Consider the following 22598-nt stretch of genomic DNA (forward strand, 5'->3'; position numbering starts at 1 on the left):
AAGCTATGAGGAGCATAGCGACTCACTGCTGCTCCTCTTGCTGCAATGCCAGACAGTGATCATCCATGGGTATTGCTCACCAATACTGATAAACCAGCTGTTTGTCAAAATAAATTAATAAAGGAAACTAAGCTGGAACAGAAGTTTCTCTTTATTAGAAGTGGACAAATTGAGTTTGGTACAAAACTGCTCATTGAAGCAATATTCAACAGCTTTAAAAAAAATCAAACCCCTCCAAATATTTCATGCACGTCTTAGAGATTCCTGTTCTCGTGTTGTGTCTTCCACCCTTGTACAAGTGGATGTTACAAGAACACCTCTCTCTGAAGAGACAGAAGAATAATTTAAGGATTAAGATTCTAGAATAAATCATTTTACTTACTTCTCCGTAAAAAGAGTGAAAATGTTGAGGTCTCAAAAGCAGACCAACAAGAGAACAGAAAAGCAGCATGATATTGGGAGAGAGCTCAGTACAGAAACAGGGAAGAATATAAGGAGAGTGAGGCAAAGTAGTATGTTGTTTGTCAACATTCGAAACAGCGCAAGTCCGTAAATATTAATTGTATTTCAAATAGTTTATCCAATAGACATTTGCATTTTATGCCTTCTTCCCACCTCTTCACCTACAGCAGATATTCTGGCAGACGGTCAGGCAACTACCAGCATTAAGCTGAAGCTGCAAAAGCTAGCTAATTATTTTACCCCTAAAATTAACAAAAAAGAAATCAACTTTAAAATGTCTCTTCCAATTTTCACAAGTGACATCTCAAACTACTATAACTGAAAGATAAGTTTCTCACGGGTTCAATTGGTGCATACACACAAGTACTGTCAAATTCAGTTTCTTCAGGTTGTGTGGAACATGTGATTAGAACAAAAACAGATGAGGCAATTTGGGAGCAAACAGTATATGCAAATGCTTTCAACTCCTTTTATGACATCAACTGGATTATAAGCTAACAATCCCTTCAAAAAGAAAAAGGTGATTTTTCCCAAATAAGATAGTTTGTTCCAAAATTCACCTAGGCTGTTTTAAAATATATTTTCCATATCTACACAAGGTGAGTAGAAAAATATTTTCCCTTCAGAATATGCAGTTTGATTAATTCATCCTTTATAGCAAGTGTCATCAGATAGTGTTATTACCTTACGAATTCTTAAGACTGTAAGCAAGTTTTAGTCTTCGATGTGACTGTCTCTTGCAAATTTCTAGGAAGAGCTGTAGCAAGCAGTAAGAGTGTTTTCCATCTTAAACTCTCTAATTAGAGAGAATTCTTGAGGAAGAGAAGCTCGCTGTAAGCCAGGCAATGGTGTCTGAGTTGAAAGGGAGGAATTGCATGCGTGCTGCTTGTGACCACTGCTGTTCCAAGACTGTATGTTAGTGTAAAAAAACCAAACAAACTTCACTGACAATATACCCAGACTCCATGTTGTGTATTTCTCTTCCGACTGGAAGCCACCATACAAGGCCCTGACATCTACTACAGCTCAGCAGAGGATCAGTATCTTTCTTAAAAAATATTCCTGTACTCTGTAGCCTCTTTAAAGGCTTTATCCACTAAAATAAGGACCAAATGTTTCAAATATAGGCACAACTGACATATTGGTAGACCTTCAAATTCCTTCTGCAAACATTTAACTCTGGGAGAAGCTACTGTTAGAGAGTTCAGCCCACTTACTCTTGAACATTATTTTGCTTTTGATATTTAAAGTAGTCCTAATTTTCTTTTCTATAATTTTAAGAATGGATCATTTTTATACTTGCTGTAAACATGATGAATTCTCATTTTAGATCACTGAAGAGCTCTTTAAAGAGGTCTATTTATTCTGACCCCCTCCCCCATGTTTTGGACACCAGTGGTTCCCAAAGTTGAAAACACCTAATTCTTTATCTTTCCTCTTATTTTCCCCGTACCAGTTCTGGGTGCTTTTAACACTGTGGCTTATACGAACTAATCCTACCTGAGTTTAAGTAAGAAACTCTCTGTTTGAGGCAGGCTGCGTTTCCAACAACCCCTATTCTTCACTATGTACAACACATTTTAGATACTAAAGCTAAAGCCAAAAATCACAACCTTCTGAACATTTAGTTTTTACTTTTAAATATTGCTTTAAAAAACTGTTTCCATTAGAATATCTATTTGTCAGGATCTACCAGTAAAAAAATGCTTTGTTACATGTCAATTGGATTAGCAGCATTTTGAAAGTTTCTACATTTACTGGAAAGTAATCTAGACTTAATTCTGAGTTCGACTGGAAGCTATCCCCTGAACATCTGAAGACTTCCAGTTTTATCAAAATATTTGGTGGATGGTTATTAGAAGAAAGGAGAGATTGTGAATTAGTAATAATTTTAAGAGTGATGTCAATTAAAAACACCGAAGTTAAGCAATGAATTGGAAAAGTTTGACCAAATGCACTTGAACTATGGTCTGTGGACCACTAATGGTCTCGAGCACAGAGCTGGCTGGTCACATCATGTTGGTACTTCTTGTTTTCCATTGGAGAATTACAAGACAGCTAAATAAGAAATTTTAGTGAACGTAACATTTTCAACATAAACAACTGCTGTAGATGTCAAAGATGTTTGCCAGTATAAATGGGAGGGAAGTAGTCTACAAGATTCAACGGATGCATAATCCACACTAACAACCCAAACTAGACTAAACTAAATGATAAAATGTACTGTTAGACAATGATTGCAAATATAGTGATCATACAACTACATAATTTATGTACTGGAAGCTGCAAACCACTAAAATTTAGCCCATTTCTGATGCTGTTCACTCTGGGGCTAAAAATTGACTTTAGTTGCAATTGTTACTACTCCAGATGGTGAGAAAAAAAGAATTCATTCAACAGCGCACTGATTACTAGCAGCTCAATTGCTCCACATGGAAAAGCTGAATCGAGTGAGAGGACTAAAGCTGCAATACTACAAAAAGAACCATTCAGGTAGACCAAAGCATCAGCCTGCCAACTGAGGTTTTCTCTACAGGATCATCATTGCAGTCATTTTCAAAGCTTGCCCAAGACCAACTCATAGCTGTGAACCATTCGTTTGGTTAATAAAAATTTAAGAACTCTGTAATGACCAAGAACACTCAAACGTTAGAACAGTCTACTTTAAAGTTAAATAACCAAATAGTAGTGTGTACAGATCACTTATTGAGCATTTCAGATGTGTAAAGATTTGCTGCTTTTAGAATTCTAGCAGAACATCTCAAAAGAACTGTTCACGTGAATAATAAATAAAATCACCAGATACCTAACCCAGTACCTGAAGGTAAATACAAAGACAAGAAAAGGAGGCACTACACAAGCAAAGTCCTGGGGCAACTCCCTGATCAATAGCCCAACTCTTTTGCCACTAGCTACTAGGAACTGGGAGAATGCTGGGATTTCTGTTGCTCGCTCCCACTTGGGAGTCTCCAGTCAAACCACCCTAACAGATGGCAAGTTTGAAGATGACAGGTTTCAGAGGAACAGCCGTGTTAGTCTGTATTCGCAAAAAGAAAAGGAGTACTTGTGGCACCTTAGAGACTAACCAATTTATTTGAGCATGAGCTTTCGTGAGCTACAGCTCACTTCATCAGATGTTTGATGATGAAAAGAGTTTGAAGATGACTCTTGAGCTGTATGAAAGAAGACAGCTTCCTGTCTCTTCTGAGAAGAGACTGGAGAGATTTCTACTATACTCCCTCCTCCAGTGATAAAATGTATTGCTTGCCTCTGCTTTACATATCAGTAACAGCAGCTTGAAACTTACAAATTCTTGACACTTTTGCGGATGCCAGAAGATTTTGAATAGTAATAGTGAAACCCAGTACTTGGTACAACTAAAAACAAAAGCCATCACCAGAACTATCTGCTGGCAATTTAGGAAGACGTTCCTTCATTAATGTACAAATTGTTCTCGTAAGGTTTTCCTCAACCATAAATGCAGAGATACATATTTTTAAATGCAAGCTTATATCCGGCAGAGGTTAACTGTGTAATTTCTCTCATTTTCCAGGGAATAATTCTCACTTGCCTAGTGACAGTAGATTTTTCAAATCCTGATTTCACATTCCTTGGCAAAGCCTCCAAAAGGCAACAAATATAAATCTCAGTGTTTTTTTCCCTTTGCTTTATTAAAGAGTATCTGAATTTAGCTCCTAAATTAATAAGTATTATTTGCATTTTCAGAGACAGAAAAATCAAGATGGGTTTCCGAGCCCCTTTCCACTTTGGAAATTTCCAGTGTTCCAATTAAAAATTAGTTCTTTTTAAGCCTGCATTTGGAGCCCAAATGTTTGAGCCTTAACTCAGAATTCTACCATACCCTAATACTTTAAAAATCAAAAATTAAATATACATTTACAGAATCTTTCATTCCAGAGGCTCTCCAAATGATTTAAGCTTTATCCATCACTGAAAAGCACCAACTTCTGTAGCAGCTATTTAACAGTAGACAAAACTACACAAAAAATTTAGGACAGATCAACTACAACTACAAGGTGAATTTAGCTAGGCAAACTGCCCAGGATTAACACTCCACTTATGAAAAACGCAGGGAATCTTTAGTAGATGCCAGTTTATCAGGATCTCAGTTTTACATCTTATTCAAAAAACAGCATCTCCAGTAGCATACTGCCATGTCATGATAGGCCACAGGTTCAGTACTGCCAGACTGAAGAGTGTTACCTGCTTAACCACCAACAGTACTCACTGAAGCTTGTGAGAGTATATTTTGTCTTTCAAAAGTCTTAGGCTATGTATACACTACAGAGCTTACAGTGGTACACCTGTACTGCTGCAGCTGCGCCAGTGTAAGGTCTCCCATATAGCCACTCTACGCCAACAGGAGAAAGCTCTCCTATCAGCATAATTAAACTGCCCTCAAGAAGTGAGAGTAGCTATGTCAGTGGAAAAGCATCTCCCGCCCACAGCACTGTCCACGCTGACAGCTCTGTTCACATCGGTGAAGCTTATCTTGGTCAGGGGCAGTTGGGTATTTTTTTTTTTTTAAACATCTCAGCCAACAAAAGTTTTACCAACAAAAGTGCTGGTGTAGACATAGCCTTAATGTTTAACATTAGAGAGACAAGGTGGGCGAGCTAATATCTTTTATTGACCCAACTACTGTTGGTGAGAGACAAGCTTTTGTGCTTACACAGAGCTCTTCTTCAGGTCTGGGAAACATACTCAGTGTCACAGATAAATACAAGGTGGAAAAGAATATTTAGCATAAGTGGTTAACACATATTTCACTCAAGGTGAAGTTAACACCCCTCCAGTCATGGGAGGAAAGGAAGGCAGGGGAAAGCAGCTGGGAGGGTGGGGGGGAGACAGTGGCTTATAGATTGTTGTAATAAGCCATAAATCCAGTGCCTATTCAATCCATGACTCGGTGTCCAGCGAAGGTATGAATTTAAGCTCCCAATCTTATCTTTTGAAAATGCTGTGCAGGTTCCTTTGAGAATGAGGATCGATATGTCAAATATACAGTGATTGTTTTGTGAAAAGCATTCACCCACGTTTAACACGGTAGAATGAAAGTGAAGTTTTGTGACTACACCAACAGCAAAAACCTCTTTTGCCCAGAGCCTTCTGCCAAGGCAATTAATTATTCTGCCCCTGGGGGACTATGGGTCAAAGACACTCACTCCTGAAATCCCTAGACTGCTACCAATTTTCAGGCTAATTAATGTATAGGAAAGTGTATATATTCAGCAGTGTGGCAGCCCAAAATAGGACTTTATTTCACTGTTGCTTATTATATTGCACTCATTTGGCTTAAAGGGGGCCAACTGAACTTTAATTTTTGGTTTTATAATACCTCCCAAAAAAAGAAACAGATAAGACCCAAAAAGTCCAAGTACTAAGTACTTAAGTCATTTGTTGCACTCCAAGTAACCACCTCTCTTAGTAGCTGCAGTTTGTGAGATCACTTTGCAGATGGACCACAAACTCCAAAAGCTGTTTGTTGCAACCCCCAAGTTTCTCTGGATTCCACTGTGGAACCCATTTCTGTAATTATTCAGGATTAGAACTAATGTTAGGTACTTAGGGTGGAATCTCCTAGAGGTTAAGAGTGGAAAAAATGGAAAACAAATATAGCTGATTTGAAAGTTCAGGAAGAGAATACTAAAACTTTCTGAAAGTCCTTGTAGAAGGACAGAAAGATAGATGCTAGAAGATCACAACAAATCAAACACTGGTATATTAGGTTTTCTTCTGATGCCCTACAGGGACTTTAGTGTTGTTCTTGAATGCTCTTGATAATTGTGACCCTTGCTCATTACGTCAGATATTTTTAATTATTAAAAATGTTTACTTCTGTGTCTGTATCAATTACGTTTTAAAAAGTTATAAATAAGGAATGACTAGCGAAAGCAGCATGGGGAAAAGGTAATATTTCATACATTTTAAGGTCAGAGGTGACTATTAGATCATCTAGTCTGACCTTCTGTATAACAAGCCATAAAATTTCATCATGACTAAAAAACACTTTCCAGAAAGGCATCCAGTCTTGATTTGATAATTTCAAAATGAAGAATCCACTCTTCCACTGGGAGTTAGTTCCAATAGTTAATCACGCTCAAAAATTTGTGGTTTATTTCTAGTTTCTCTCTCTTTTCCATGTACTGGTTCTCATTATGCCTTTCTCTACCAGACTGAAGAGCGCTTTAGTACCCAGTATTTTTTCTCCATCAAGGTACTTAAACACTAATTAAGTGACCTTGATCTCTTTGATAAAGAGACTGAGCTCCCTGTAGTCTGATTGTGGGGCATTTTTTCCAGCCCTTGAATCATTTTGGGCTCTTCCCTGAATGCTCTTCAATTTTTCAACATCCTTTTATAAATGCTGACAGCAAAACTGGATGTAATATTCCAGTATTGGTCTCACCAAAGCACATTTTTATTGTTTAGATGCAAAACTTTCCCCATCTAGATATAAATCATTCTCCATGGTACCTGAGGCCATTATCTGTTTTACGACAATATTTTTCAAAACTGATTGCAATCATCTATACACTAAAAACTTTTGCCCTTAACATTTTGTCACTTTAAGAAACAACAGTGCCATTTTCCTCAGGAGAAAATTTAGAAAAAGAAACTTGAAATGAGTCAAAACTAAACTACTAGGAAACAAACTCAAGTCCGTATTCTCATTCCCTTCCTCCCCCCATGTGAATAAAGTGATTTAAAGAGGCTAAAATATGCAGAGTATTGGTCTTTCTGACAGCACCAACGTGTTCTGTCAAGCATGTGATCTGAATGTTAGTCTTCCAGTATCCAGGGATCTCAAGCTGATTCTATCAGACTTTCAAATGGGATATAGTAGTGACAGCCAAGAAGAGAATGTGTCAGTATGAAAAAACTGGGCGACGGTGGCACGATAAAAACTATGTTGTATGCAGGGTAATCTGGTTCTAGAATGTTATCTAAGTGCCAGGATGTGAGTCAGAACAAGATTCATTCTTTTATATACTACAGACAAACTGGCCACTTTCCTCTTGAGAAGTGCTATTTTCTATGTTTAGCAGCATGGTATCTACATGCTCTATTCTTAGGGATAGCTAAGAGTACCCTAAACAGCAATTTTTCTCCTATCCATACTTGACCAATGCAGTAAAATAGGTTTTACAAAGCAGCTGCACTTATCTCTGAAAGTGAAGCTACAAAACACAGAAATGCATCCGATGAAGTGAGCTGTAGCTCACGAAAGCTTATGCTCAAATAAATTGGTTAGTCTCTAAGGTGCCACAAGTCCTCCTTTTCTTTTTGCGGATACAGACTAACACGGCTGCTACTCTGAAACCAGAAAAAATTTGATTAGTAATGCAAAAAATCCCCTACCAAAAAAAAAAAAAAGCTTCCCCCATCCTGGTACAAGACATTAAAAACAGTACTCTTAAAACTGTGATTAAAACAGGGGTTAAAAAAATTTACTGATCAACTCACCACTGGCAAATGGGAAGCTCTCCAGGAGAGCTGGAAGAAGAAGAGAGATTACCAAAACTATCAGATTCTACAGAATTTAAGCTTTCATTAAAATTAAGTTTCTAGTCCTTGCCATTGTGAAAAAGCTTCACATCACCTATGCTGACACTCCTCCTCGCCCACAACACCTTTTTGTAGCCACATTTGGCTAGGTATCCGCAGACCACTAGGTAAGTACAATTTATACAGTAGCCCACAGTTGAACACCACTCAAAATTCAATTACTAATTTAAACACTGCTCAGGCAAGCTATTCAAGTCATGACTAAAATACCACTACTTACAGAGAAAACACTTGCAGATAGCTTGTGCTATTCATGAGTGAATAAACCAAATTTCAAAGTCAGGAACATCTCTAACATGCACATGACTGTGTATTCTCAATGGGTTAAGTGGACATAAGCCCTATAATAAATTTAAATAAAAAAAAAAATGTATACCAGAATAACTACTATCCCAATCACATCAAGCTACAAGCCTCATCCTATAGTTAGTTCTGTGAGTAGGCACTTGCAGGAGTGATTACAACAAAACTTACTAAACATCTATCATCCCATTCAGACCTCACAGGTACAGTAACCATGGATCTGCTGCTCCTTTTGAACTAAAGCATTCAATTATTTCTGTAACATTATGACCATATGGTTTACATAACCTCAGTTACTCTATTAATAATCTGCCCAACCGACAAAGGACAAGTCTGACCCCAACCAGAGCAGGTAATAGAAACTATCAACTCAACAGCTGTATGCCAGTTTTAAAGATAACACACAACTTTTTTCCTACAATGCATGATCCGAACAAAGTTTTCAGTCAAAATCCAAATTCGGGACTACCAAGAAAACACTTGTTTTTCTTTATTTAGAATTTAATGTCTGATGGATGTTTTTGTATACTCTTTGAAGATGGTCCATTAAAATCATTTAAAGAAAACATCTAAAGCACCATTTTAAGTGAGAGAAGTTCTAAAAGACGACAAGTTATTTGGTTTTGTGGGTAAACTGAAGAAAATGCTGTGGTGTTTTATCAGAACATAGTTTAGAGTTCTGCTGTGTCCGTCTCAGTCCTAAGAGGATGAACTCCCAGTCTTCTCTTTTACATTAGCAGATATAAATTTAACACTTTTGTTTTATATTAACAAGCAATATTAAGCATATTACATGCTTGAATCTTATCACAGAACACCTGCATGTTTACAGTAGCAGTGCATAAATTGAGTAACAAGTTACATGCATCCAAAAATGAAGTTACCTTTGGGGACACCTACATTGGGTGATCAGTTTAAAGTGACCAATCCAAAAATTACTGATCTATTTCAATTTGACCAAAAGAAGACATGCCTACAGTTACCCCAATAACAGGATGAGCTAAAAGGTAGTTAATTTGTCCGTTTCAGGGATTATAAAGATTCACTCAGGCAGAAGCAATAGATTCTGACATGGTCTAAGTGGATACTGATATTTCAAAGTGAGGTCCTAAAATATCCTATCAACCCCTAAATGCAACATCTGGATGATTCTGTAACTGTTATTTTTTAGTCATTTTCAAAGCCTGTATTCACACAGAACTTTCATTTATTGGTGCTGGTTGTTAAAGTGTCTGCTACAAAAATGCAGATAATATTGCTTTAAGCTAGAAAACAAATGCTGCTCTGCTTTGGATTTCAATGCTATCAGCCCCAATCTGCTTATCAATTTTATACTAAAGTGTGATGCAAAAGTGTTACAGGATAAGGAGACATGGAAAAGTTACTCCAAAAATGCTTAACACAGTACTTCACATATGCACAAAAGAAGTGCAAAAGACAACTATCCCATTCATTCACTAATACTTTCAGCAAGTAAATGCTGTAAATCCCACCTACATATGTTTTAAGGGAGAGGGAGAAGTTCCAAGTTACAGGGAAGTGTTACGTTTCCCTTCTTCCCTAGAATAAAGTACTATGTCTGCACTTTAAAAAAAGCCACCTCACTATGATAACAGTTAATCTAATATATTGTCTCTCTCATCTGACAATTTACTGATTTTCTTTAACTTAAATATTATACTCCAGCTAGACTCTAATTCAGGGTTAACTGGGAAGAGAGAGGAAATGTAGGGAGAAAAGGGCTGAATATCAAACATGCTAAGTTAAGATACCTTAAAATAAATTTAAATCTCCTTGAACAAGTACTGTCATCTAGGAACCACCACAGTGATCCAATTGGTGTCTGTTATTCTTATGATAATCCTAGCTTCATAGCCCCCAGTGAAAAAATCAGTTTATATAATTCAGCCAACATTCTGGTACTTTAGTACCAATAAGGCATTGTTACAGAGTTTAAAGAGGTATTCAGAGTAACAGCCGTGTTAGTCTGTATTCGCAAAAAGAAAAGGAGGACTTGTGGCACCTTAGAGACTAACCAATTTATTTGAGCATGAGCTTTCGTGAGCTACAGCTCACTTCATTGGATGCATACCGTGGAAAGAGGTATTAACTACCTTCAGCGAAATGAAGAGGTGTATCCAATTTTCAAAGTGCTGAGTACACATATATACACAGCCAATACTGATATTTCAGGCTTGTTTTTTTGTTTTAATTGGACAGGGGTTTCACTAAACACATTAATACAGAGCTTAGACCTTTCAATGTACAAAAGCATACATCTCCTCTGTGAACTTAACTTTTCGGGTACAAAGCATTAAATAATTGAGAACCTATATATCACAGTGCCTCTCAGATGGAGATTATAAATGACAATAATAAAGAACAAATTATAAACAAGTATTCTCAGATAAGACATTACTCCCCTGAGCCTCTGCTGTGTTACTGGGTCTTCACAAGGAAACATGCCCAAAGCTACATCCAAAGATATGTAAATGTTACACTTTACATACTTTTACCTTACTTTCCTATGGACTGAAGTCCTATTGCAACATAAAGTCACAGTATCTTAAAGTAACTAATACTTCCCCCAAAGTTGCCTATTAAGTTTTGAATATCCTGTCACAACAATTATTTGGTCATCTGTCTTAAAAAATTAGTTAAGGCTTAGTCCATAGCTCTTCCGTAGGTTTCTTTTTAAAAAATTAATAAAATAGAAGTTGTGTGTCTTACATTTATTTTAAAAAAATCTTCCAAGGGACAAAAGGTACATAGGTGGACTAGTAGTAAATGAATACTGAGCAACTCATTTACTATCACTTCAATTACAACGAAAAATCAAATACATCATGAGACCCAGAAGTCTAACAATACCGCAAGCTCTTTTGGGGTGTGACTGGATAACTCAAGTGAAACTGAGCTCTCATTCACAATACAGGAGGGGGCTTTGGGGGTGGGGTGGGAAGAAAGAGGTTAAAAACGTGTATATACATTGACTATGAAAAAGCTTTATAAAACACCCACAGCTCACAGTAACTAAGAGGGGAAACATGCTGCAATTTCTCTCGTATCTCACGCTACCAAACACACTTTCATTTCCTGCCCCCCCCCCCCGCTCTATGATTTCAGTCCCACCCGCCTCTCTCCTGCATATTTCTCCTGCTTTAATTCCTGCTGCAAATTCCTCCCTCCCAAATTTGGGCGCAAACTAGAGGGGAGGGGGTAAAAAAAAAAAATCTCTCAAGCATTTCCGATTTTGCACCGGTTTAAAAAAAAAATTACAATGCAGGAAGTGGGGGGTGGGGGCGCGCGTTGGAGCCAGTCCGGGGAGTGGGGGGGGGGGGGGGCTGGAGCCAGGCCCAGTCCGGGGAGTGGGGGGGGGGGGGGGCTGGAGCCAGGCCCAGTCCGGGAAGGGGGGGGGGGGGGGGCTGGAGCCATCAGCTCTGAGGATGCAGCGGGGCGGGGTCCCGCGGCGGGCTGCGCCTGGAGCGCTGGCTGCGAGCGAGGTCTCTGGGGCGGGGTGGCTCCGGCGCCTCGGACTGGAAGGGGGCGGCGGCTGGGCCATGCCCGGCGTTACAGCCTCGCGGGCGGCAGAGAGACCCACCGTCCCCCCTGCCCGTCATGGAGACCCCGAGCCGCCGCCGCCCCCAGGAAACGCCGCCGCCCCCCCGCTCCAACTGTCACTGTCCCGGCTCCGAGCGCAGGGCGGGCCCCGGGCTGGACACTCACCCATGGCGCTGGCGGCGGATCTGCTGCTGTTGACGTTCCTCCACCTCAGCCGCGGCGGCACTGACCGAGCTGCCCCCTCCCCCCACCAGCCAACCCCCAGCTACTGCTGCTGCCGCTGCCGCTGCCGCTGCCTCCGCCCCGCCGATTCGTTAACGTCCCCTACGCCGATTCCGCAGCGTAGCCACCCTGTACCACACCGCCCCTACGCACGCGAACAGGCGGACTTGCGCTTTCCCCACGCCTCTCCTCGTACGCAGCAGCTTCCGGCCTTGCGGCCTGAGATCCCGGACACTCTCGAGAGATTTGACTATTGCCCCGCCCCGTGGACGTGCCCGGGGGCCATTTTGAATCCGGGCAAATGCGGCCGATGAGACGCTGTACTGTCTTGTATCTGCGATGTTCGCTGGGCTCAGCGTCAGGAGGAAATCCCCCTCCCTTCGGACTGAGCCACGGTGATAGCAAGGTATTGGGGGGGGAAGAGCCTTGCCCAAATCAAAGATGGCTGACAAGCAGGGCTGCGCAAGGCGGCTACTCTAACGCTTTCCACGGGTATTCTGGTAGGGTCGTTACTCTCTACGCCGTATAGAAGCTAACGAAAACTGTGCTGCGATACGTTTTCTAGTCCCCCACAAGCCCCGTAAACTGATGTCACCGATTTACGGAATTAGCGTAAAAGAGGCCGAGGCTGCGGAAAAGCGCGGGCAGCGAGGAGGAGGCGGGAGGGTGGACGGGACGGGGAGGTGAAGTGAAGTGAAGTAGGCGGCTGCCGGGCGGCGTTGGCGGGACGGGCTCCTGGTGCTAATTCCATATTCCAAATCTTGGTGCACTCGCCTTCGCACCTGCGCTTGCCCTGCCCAGCGCGGACTGGCTCAGGCTGCTGCTGCGCGGGGAGTGTCAAGGAGCGAGCGGCTCCCTCTCTGTGCTGTGTGTGATTTTCTTCAAGGAGATGTTTGGGCCCAGGGGTAATCTCTTGCTCACCCGTGTCCGTCCTCAGTCTGGGGAGACCTTCGCTTTAGTATCAAAGTGCAAACACGCCTGCCTGCCCCCAACCATGTGGCCCAATAACAAACCATCGGCTCCTGTACATGCCTTGCTCCATACTGTGTATTTTACATTCATGTAGAGCGCTTCTTGCACTCTACAAACTGAACATTCTGCCCTGCTGGAAAGCAGCTGCTTCTGGGGTGGAGAGCTGCAATCAAATACACAGCTAGAGCGCTCCACACTGTGAAGGGTAGGAAGTGGGAATCTTGCCCAAGAACATTTGGGCAAACCTCTCATCTTATGAAAAGTGTCATGAGAAACTAAGTTATTGTCCGGCTATTTTATTTTTTGTCAAAATGACTTTCCTAATTAAGTCCACGTGAACTTCTTCAACTATAATTGTAAATACAAACAAAAGAGATTTGAAAGAACTAAATGAAGCTGTCTAAGAAGTGGAGGTTGTGGATATTTAATTATCAATCTTCCTCTGTCAAATTCCTGAAGTGTAAATAATGGCCAACCTTTCCTGCTGTCAGCAAGTATTAATTTGAATCCTGTGTCCCAGGAGTGAATGAAATCTTTAAAAAACAAAGTAAAACCGTGCTTGTATGTGGCAGTTTTCAGAAGGAAGATAAAACCTTTGCAGGAGACTCAAGGTGTATTCCATCTGCTCCTTTGGAAATGTTCTGATAATATGTGCTGTTTAGTTCAGTCTGGTGCATTCCAAAGACAGTAAATTGGCTCTTCAGAAATATTATTATGAGTCAGAGGTAAATGCCATCACTTGCAAGGACGGAGTAGCAGTATCTGAGAAGAATGAACACCAGTAAAGGCAGACAAACTAATTCCATATCTCATTCAAACACTAAGCTCAGAGTTGAGAATATTGCATTTTTTATATTTGGGCCAAAAAAGCCTTGGAACCTTTCAAAATCGTGTCTTTCAGTGCCAACGCTGAAGGCTCGAAGGCCCAGATCCTCAAAGGTATTTAGGTTTATAACTTCCATTGATTTCATGGAAGTTAGGAACATACGCCGCTTTGAAAATCTGGGCCTAGATGTTTATATGTGTGGTGTGCAATTTCAAACTATTATATTATTATTGTGCCAGGCGGTGTACAAACATGGACTAAAAAGATGGTCTCTGCCCTAAGGAGTTTACAATCTAAGTGCTTTCTTTGTGCTCCACATAATGTTATAGAGGTCTGTGCTTGCCAGTTCTCATCACGTTAATTATCAGTACTCTACTGTAGCGGGGAAAGAGCTAGCAGAAAGGAGGGAATATTCATAGTTTTAACAAGTCTTATGGTGTTATGTCTGAATGCAGTTGATTTCCTGCCATTTTGAGAATGAATTTTTAAGTGCAGAACTGTTACTGTTGGTACAGAAGGAGCTAGTTTTATGTCTAGTAGTGACGTCTCAGTATCATACATTGTTGTAGAAGGCATAGGGATACTTATGGGTATTCTCTGATTAGTAGTGTTGTTAGAAGGTATAAATGAGCAATGAGAGAGAGAGACATAGATGAAACATATTGTCTACCCAATTTTATTTCTTTCCTAAACTCTGTATAAAAATACATCTAGTTGGTAGGTAGTTACTTTTATTATGATAACATAGAGAGCAAACACTTCTTGTGAAAGCACTGACGGCACATACTTTTTAGACTTATATTAGAGAAGATATGCATCACCATTCTTTGTGGTTCTATCCTGCTTCAAGAGCTGGAACGGTTACAATATTATGTGGTTCTGAGATGCCCAAGAGAGATAGAGAGACTCTTATTATCTTTGGCCACAAGGCTGCCCGATATTGCCTACTATAAGTTTGTATCTTTCTTAATAGATGAGAAGAAACAATCCTTTTCACTGTAGTTGTTTTGGATGGCAATGTCCATGACATTAAATTATAAGTACATGGCTTTTGTGGTCAATTGATAAAATAAATAAATAAATAAAAACAACATTTGATAGCCATAATAGTTGTTTGTTGCACACACAGTATACACCAACAACTAATCCATAAAAAGTACAACACAGTGGAACAAACAATAAGACAAAACAAGAAAAATAGAATTATTTTTCTCTTGTAAGGGTTTCAAGCTGTTGTACTTCATTTTTCCATGGTCTTTTCAGTAATATCACATTGCATACCATATCTAAAATAGGTAATTTATTGGGAGATGTTCTAAAAAGAGAATAAATTGTTTCAGAGTAGGTCTTTTAAGTGAGAAATTGCTTGATAGATTAACTGGTGAAAAAAAAGTAGTGGAATGGATACATCATCCTGCTCTCTCTGAAATCAGAGGCAAAATTGCCACTAACTTAATCTGAAGCAAGACTGAACCCAATCTCATTAAATCTCATTTGGTTTTTGTGAGAGGTTAATGACAGATTCTTAAGGGCTGCAAATAGCATTTTTTTTTTCTCTTTTCATACAATAATTAGGAGCATAATTAGGAAGGTCGGTAAAAAAAAAATAGTACATTTTGAGAAGAAAGAACAAAAAATGCTGATGTCTGAGGCATTCTGTGTCCAGTATAATAAATGCTGTAATGTTAATTTTTAGGGCAATTTACTCTTTTTTTCTCAGGGTAAGGACTTTGGCCTGGATCCACAAAGGGACTTAGGCATTGCAACACAGTGTTGTAATGCCTAACTCTGTGGATCACAAACAACTCTGTGATCCACAAAACTTGAGTTAGGCTCATAGGCTCCATAAACAATGAACTGAGGAGAGACAGGCTATGAAGAATGTGATCAACAAAGCCAGTATGCTGGGGGGGAGCCACATAAGCATGGGCAGCGGGTGAAGCTTCCCCTGCTGGAGGCTAGCTCACAGCCCCGACTCTTCTGCCTGCGGCCCCACCCACACTCCACTCCTGCTCTGCCACAGGTTCCACCCCACTCCAGCTTGGCTCTCTCCCCTCTCAGCCCCCCTCCCTCCGCAGCTCAGAGTGTTCCTCCTCTCCTCCCTCCCTCCCCCACAAGGCCCTCACCGCCTGCCACTCCCTGTGTCCCTCCTCTCCTCCACCCCCACAAGGCCTTCACCACCCACCATTCCCGGAATTCCTCCATCTCCCCTCCCCTGTGAGGACCCTGTCACTTGCGCTCTCCATATCCCTCCTCTCCTCCACGTCCCCCCCCCACTGCTCACTGCATCCTTCCTCTTCTCCACACACTCCCTCCATGAGGCCTGCACGGGAAAGGAGGGACGTAGGGGGTGGGGGACACCTCACAGGGAGAGGTTGGAGAAGAGGAGGGACTTGAAGAGGGGGCACGGAGGAGAGGAGGAACACAGTGAGCGGCAGGGACCTCCAGAGAGGGAGGGTGGAGTGGAGGAGAGGAGAGGAGGGACTCAGCCAGGCAGTGGTGGATGGTGGGGGCCTCAGGGAAGGGGTGGAGCAGGGACGGGAAAAGGCAGAGCGCAGGCAGGGCCACCATGGCCCAGGCATCTGGTGTCAGGGAGGCAGCAGCTGCGCCAGGAGAGGTTTAGCCCATTGTATCTGCCACCTGTTCACATATGGGAGAGGCTGACAAAAGGCGTGTCCTAAACCCCGTGTCCTAAACCCTTCCCCTCTCCAGGAGATAGGTATTTGAGTCAAGGCTGCAGGGAAGCCGCTCTCTCTGCTTGGGAACCGTAGCGGGAAACCCCTCTCCTGGAGTTAGGCACTTCAGTCATTCTTGTGAGGTGGGAGACCTAGGGTCCAGTCCGTCTGCTCCAATGACTCTTAATTATTTAATCCAAAAAGGAACAGCTGCAGCCTGAGAGATTGAAGAAGCCCCATCTCAGAATATCCCACAGACTTGTGGGAAGTGCACTCTCCTGAGAGCTGGGGAACCCTTGTTCAAATCCTTTCTCTCCCTGTGGCTGAGGGGGGATTTGGATGTGGGTCTCCCACATCCCAGGTGAGTGCTCTAACCCCTGGCTTAAAAGTTATAAGGTGGGCAATGGCATCACCAACTCCTCCTCCAGTGGCTGTTTTGTGTGGAGGGAGGCAGGTGCCTAATTCATTCCCACAAGAAACACCTTTGGTACCTAACCCATATGACTCCATATGGCAGGTTCCCAGTTGTGGATCGCTAAGCAGAGATAGACAACTCCCTGCTGCCCAGACTTAGTCACCTAGTCTGTGAGAGGGATGGGGTTTAGGACATGCCCCATTCACTGGTCTCTCCCTTTGGCTAGTTTAGGCAGCTCCCCACCTAGTATTCTGGCTTTTGTGGATCATATTGTAAGGCGCCTATGTCTTCCCATTGATTGTATAGGAACTTAGGTGCCTAATTCAGGCTTTGTGGATTGCAGGGTTGTTCCTATGATTTCTAGTTATGTGCTGCAATGCTCAGTGTTGCAACACCTTTGTGGATCCGGCCTAAGTACCTTTGTGGATCTGGGCCTTCACTACTACACTACTAGAATTAGGAAAAATTAACTTGGGAAGGAAATTTCAAGGCTGCTGTATAAATTGATTAATTTAAAAAAACCCTGCAATTTGTTTGTAAAGTGACCAGCACCTCTTGCTAGAAGCTGGGTTGAGAATGCTCAGCACCTAAATAGGAGGCACATTGTCCTCCTCCAAATCCCTCCTTAAACCTCTCATTTGCTGTGATGCCTACAAAAAACATCTTGACAACAGTTAGGCTACTGGTGTACTGAGACCACAACCTATCATGCTGATCAATATTGTCTCATAGTTTCCTTGCACTTTCCCATCTATTTGTCTGTATCCATCTGTTGTCTCTTGTCTTATACAGTAAAAGCTGTGTTATCTGGCACTTTACCAACAGGAAAGCTCTAGAAACCTGCATTTCTGATACCCATTAAAAGTCCGGTTGGTGCGAGGCCGACAGGTTCCATACCTGGCTCCACATGTCTCCCTGAAAGCAGTGACATATCCCTGCTGCTCCTAGGCAGAGGAACAGCCATGGGGGATCTGTGAACTGCCCCTGCCCTGCTCCACCACAAGCACTGGCTCCGCAGCTCCCATTGGCAACTAACCATGGCCAATGGGAGCTGTGAGGGTGGTGCCTGAAAGTGGAGGCAGTGCGCAGAGCCGCCTGGCTATGCCTCCGCCTAGGAGCATCAGAGACATGTTGCTGCTTCTAGGGAGCCGCTTGAGGCGAGCGCCGCCCGTATCTGGCACCCCGAGCCCCCTCCTACACCCCAACCCCCTGCCCCGAGCTCCCCCCCTCACCCAAACTCCCTCCCAGAGCCCATGCCCCGCACTTCCTGCCACGCCTCAACCCCCAGCCCTGAGCCCCCTCTGTGACGGGTCGGATCGGATCACAGAAACCCCCTGGGGGCTGCCAACTGATGTGCCAAGACTATTTCTGCCCCTGCCTTCCTTGCCAGCTTGGGACTCCAGAACCCTGCCTGGCTGTGCCAGACAGGCTTGCTGTCCACAAACAGAGACCCAGGTCTGAACCACGTCCCCTAACAGCTGTAGGCTTAACTAAAAGCAGCTCAAGAAGTGTTCCTGTCTTTAACACTCAGATGCCCAACTCCCAATGGGGTCCAAACCCCAAATAAATCCGTTTTACCTTGTATAAAGCTTATACAGGGTAAACGCATAAATTGTTTGCCCTCTATAACACTGATAGATAGATATGCACAGCTGTTTGCCCCCCCCCCCCGGCCCCAGGTATTAATACATACTCTGGGTTAATTAATAAGTTAAAAAGTGATTTTATTAAATACAGAAAGTGGTTCCAAGTAGTCACAGACAGAACAAAGTGAATTACCAAGTAAAATAAAATAAAACCTGGAAGTCTATGCCTAATACAGTAAAAAAACTGAATACAGATAAAACCTCACCCTCAGAGGAGTTCCAGTAAGCTTCCTTTTACAGACTAGTCTCCTTCTAGTCTGGGTCCAGCAATCACTCACACCCCCTGCAGCTACTATCCTTTGGGGTGGAGAGGCTATCTCTTGAGCCAGCTGAAGACCAAATGGAGGGGTCTCCCATGGGTTTAAATAGATTTTCTCTTGTGGGTGGATACCCTCCCTTCCCCTGTGTAGAATTCCAGCTACAAGATGGAGTTTTGGAGTCACAAATCCATGTCCATGCATGACTCAGAACTTACAGGAAGCAGCCATGGTTCACATGCTACCTTGAACGTCCTCATGTAGACTTCTTATGTGGATTGGATCCTTCCAAGATCCATTGTCGTTAAGTGCTTCTTGATTGGGCACTTAACTTGCAAATTCCTTTCTAAAGACACTGACCAAATGCCTTACTAAGGCTATTTAAATTCAAACAAGTAAACAGTCAATATTCATAACTTCAAATATAACATTTACACATGCATACAAATAGGATGAATATATTCAGTAGATCATAATCTTTATATAGATATGTTACATGGCATATGTAGCATAAAACATTCCAGTTATGTCATATATACATTCATAAGCATATTTCCATAAAGTCTTATGGGGTGCAACGTCACACCCTCCCACACCCAAACTCCCTCCCTCTTAGTTAACCGGAATTTTTTACTTATTGGCACCCCCCATTCCTCCAGCATGCCGGATAACAAAGCTTTTACTGTACTTAGATTTTAAGCTTTTCGGAGCAGGGCCCATCTTTTTGTTCTGCTTCTGTACAGTGCCTAGCACAATAGGGTCCTGATCCATAACTAAGGCTCCTAGATACTGCAGTATTACAAACAAATGAATCATAATAATAAAAGGTACTTTGAACCATTCATGATTGGGCCCCTGGTGCCCAATCCTTCATATCCTGCCTCTAGTGAGTAGTCCCATTAAATCAATAGGACCACTTGTGTGAATAAGGGTTTGCAGGATCAGGGTTTATGTTTGTATAGCTTTTCTGTTTCAGTTGATGCTGTTGAGGTCAACAGAGCAGTCATGAAATGGCAAATAAGCTACAATCTCAAAAGCAAAGTATACAGTGTCCTTCATACGCTTGTCACCACCGTCCCTGCAGGCTCCTGGCATTGGGTACCGCTCATAACACTATTCTATAAATATGCAAATTAGTTAAGATGTTATATGCTTCTCAGAGCCTTTTTAAAAATCTCACCATATGTTGTGTTTCCAAAAATATGAATGCAATGCTAAAAACAGTGAGATGCCATATATGTCAACAAATACTTTTAAAATATTGAAAAAATACATTAACACAAGCTTCCATTGAATAATAGGCATTGGAAAAATACAGCATCTCTTGTTTTGTAGTGTTTACTGTATTGTACTGGTATACATCCATTACTTCAATTATCTAAAGAAAGAGGCTTTGATAGATTATGACCCAATGATGCGATTTTTGTGAGAGGCGTACACATACACTTATTGTCTAGGAGAGGAAAATGTGTGCTTTGTGTAGTAGTGGAGAATACATATCAGTAGAATCTAGAAAAGAGTTTAACCCTTGGTCTTGTATCCTTAGAAATAATGTGTACTTCATTAAATGAGATGAGATATAGCCTTCATGGAAGTAATTCATTACTTTACGCTATTTTGCTCCTTGTGAAGAACATGTGGTTTGGGAAATATGGTAGAATGCTTGTTTTATAGTAACAATAAACTATTTGCAAAATGCAACTAATACTTACTTACAAAGTGCCAGACACTTTGTTGACTAATAATATGACAAATTCTATACCCAAAGGGGAGTTAGAATCTAAAAAAGCAACCAATATTCAGGCCAGGGAGCGAGGGTGTAGAAGAGTGACAAAAAGAAATGTGATTGAGATTTGGCGAGGGAGCACATCTCCTGTAGTTCCAGTTTTGTGTTTGTTTATTTGTGAATCAGTAAATCCCACTCAGGATGGTCAATCTTAAATAAAACCTTAAGAGGCTCTCTGGGTACCCAGATATGTAATCATTAATACTCAGTCCTGCAAGTCAATCTGCACATACGAACCCTTATCCCTGCACAGTCTCACAGGCATATGGGTCTTTCCATACTGATCATTTTGCAAGATCAAGGCCTGAGGAGAGCAGAAGCTTAGTGAATAGTTATATTAGAGAACACTTAGCACCCTAGTAAGGATGCACTGCATCTTGTAGAATAAAAACAAGTAAAATACACATGGATTGATGGCCACTTCTTTATTGATCAACATTTGTTATTTAAAAAAGAGCCCAGCTTCCCATAACAGAAAAGGCTTTCTTACATTTTTCTTTTTTTCTGTGCAAATTTTAGACAGTTTTTTACCCCATTTAAAAAGAAAAAGTTGTAGAACAAAGTGTGTTAATTATTTACAGTCTCTGACTCTCCCTGCTATTTGTCAGGAGGTGGCTTGTCTGTATGCATTGCCTGTCCCTCTGCACTGCTTTTGTAACAGCATACTATTAAATCAAACAAACCTATGTTATTCAGCTCCCAATGCTCTATAGCTACCATGTATCCCTTATAGCAATCATATACAATATAAAAATCGAGGGAGCCACCACATCCTTCATACCATATGTATATATTGTTGTAGGCTTGTTCAACAGAAATCTAGGTTTATTTTAATCCAATCTGTTGAAGTCAGTGTGAGTTTTGGATTTGGTTTCAGTGGGAGCACTATCTCTCAGTTCTATAGTCACCTTTGCTTATTATTAGCAAACATCTGCACAAAACTGGGTTTGCATTTACTTAGAACACAGTGAATAGCTAAATACATGAATCTAGTATGCAAAAAGTAAATCATTACACCTGAATTAAGTTAGAAAAACTATAGATACATAACACATGGAAGAACATATTAGAAAATTAAACATTTATCAAACAGGAGATTGAAATTTACACTCGGATTAATTCTCTGTATTCATATTGTGGATTGCAATGCTTTGACTACTATTCTGCATAAGAAAAATAACACTTAGTAATATTGCCGTGATGACTGAGCACTATTTGAAGTAGAAATACAACTTAAAAGGAAAGGAGTACTTGTGGCACCTTAGAGACTAACAAATTTATTTGAGCATAAGCTTTCGTGAGCTACAGCTCACTTCATCAGATGCATGCAGTGGAAAATACAGTGGGGAGATTTTATATACACAGAGAACATGAAACAATGGGTGTTACCATTCACACTGTAACGAGAATGATTACCAGCAGGAGAGAAAAAAAACCTTTTGTAGTGATAATCAACATGGGCCATTTCCAGCAGTTGACAAGAATGTGTGAGGAACAGTGGGGGGTGGGGGAATAAACATGAGGAAATAGTTTTACTTTGTAATGACCCATCCACTCCCAGTCTTTATTCAAGCCTAATGTAATGATGTCCACTTTGCAAATTAATTCCAGTTCAGCAGTCTCTCATTGGAGTCTGGTTTTGAAGTTTTTTTGTTGAAGAATTGCCACTTTTAGGTCTCTAATCGATGACTAGAGAGATTGAAGTGTTTTCCGACTGGTTTTTGAATGTTATAATTCTTGACTCTGATTTGTGTCCATTTATTCTTTTACGTAGAGACTGTCCAGTTTGGCCAATGTACATGGCAGAGGGGCATTGCTGGCACATGATGGCATATTATCACATTGGTAGGTGTGCAGGTGAACGAGCCTCTGATAGTGTGGCT

At 41.3% G+C, this 22598-nt stretch overlaps 1 protein-coding gene across 2 annotated transcripts in view; it reads left to right on the forward strand.

The window, feature by feature from the left end:
* Positions 1-12437: 12437 nt before the first annotated feature.
* The window catches only part of HERPUD2 (HERPUD family member 2), a 97173-nt gene continuing 87012 nt past the window's right edge, over positions 12438-22598 (forward strand). Inside the window, exon 1 of one of the 2 annotated variants that reach the window (XM_048839073.2) lies at positions 12438-12544. The gene's annotated coding sequence lies outside the window, so the exon portion shown is untranslated. Of the gene's footprint in view, positions 12545-12619; positions 12639-22598 lie in introns of those variants that run through there. The other variant, XM_048839074.2, reaches the window with a different exon arrangement.

The sequence above is a fragment of the Caretta caretta genome, chromosome 2 (genome assembly GCF_965140235.1).
Source record: "Caretta caretta isolate rCarCar2 chromosome 2, rCarCar1.hap1, whole genome shotgun sequence".
NCBI lineage: Eukaryota > Metazoa > Chordata > Testudines > Cheloniidae > Caretta > Caretta caretta.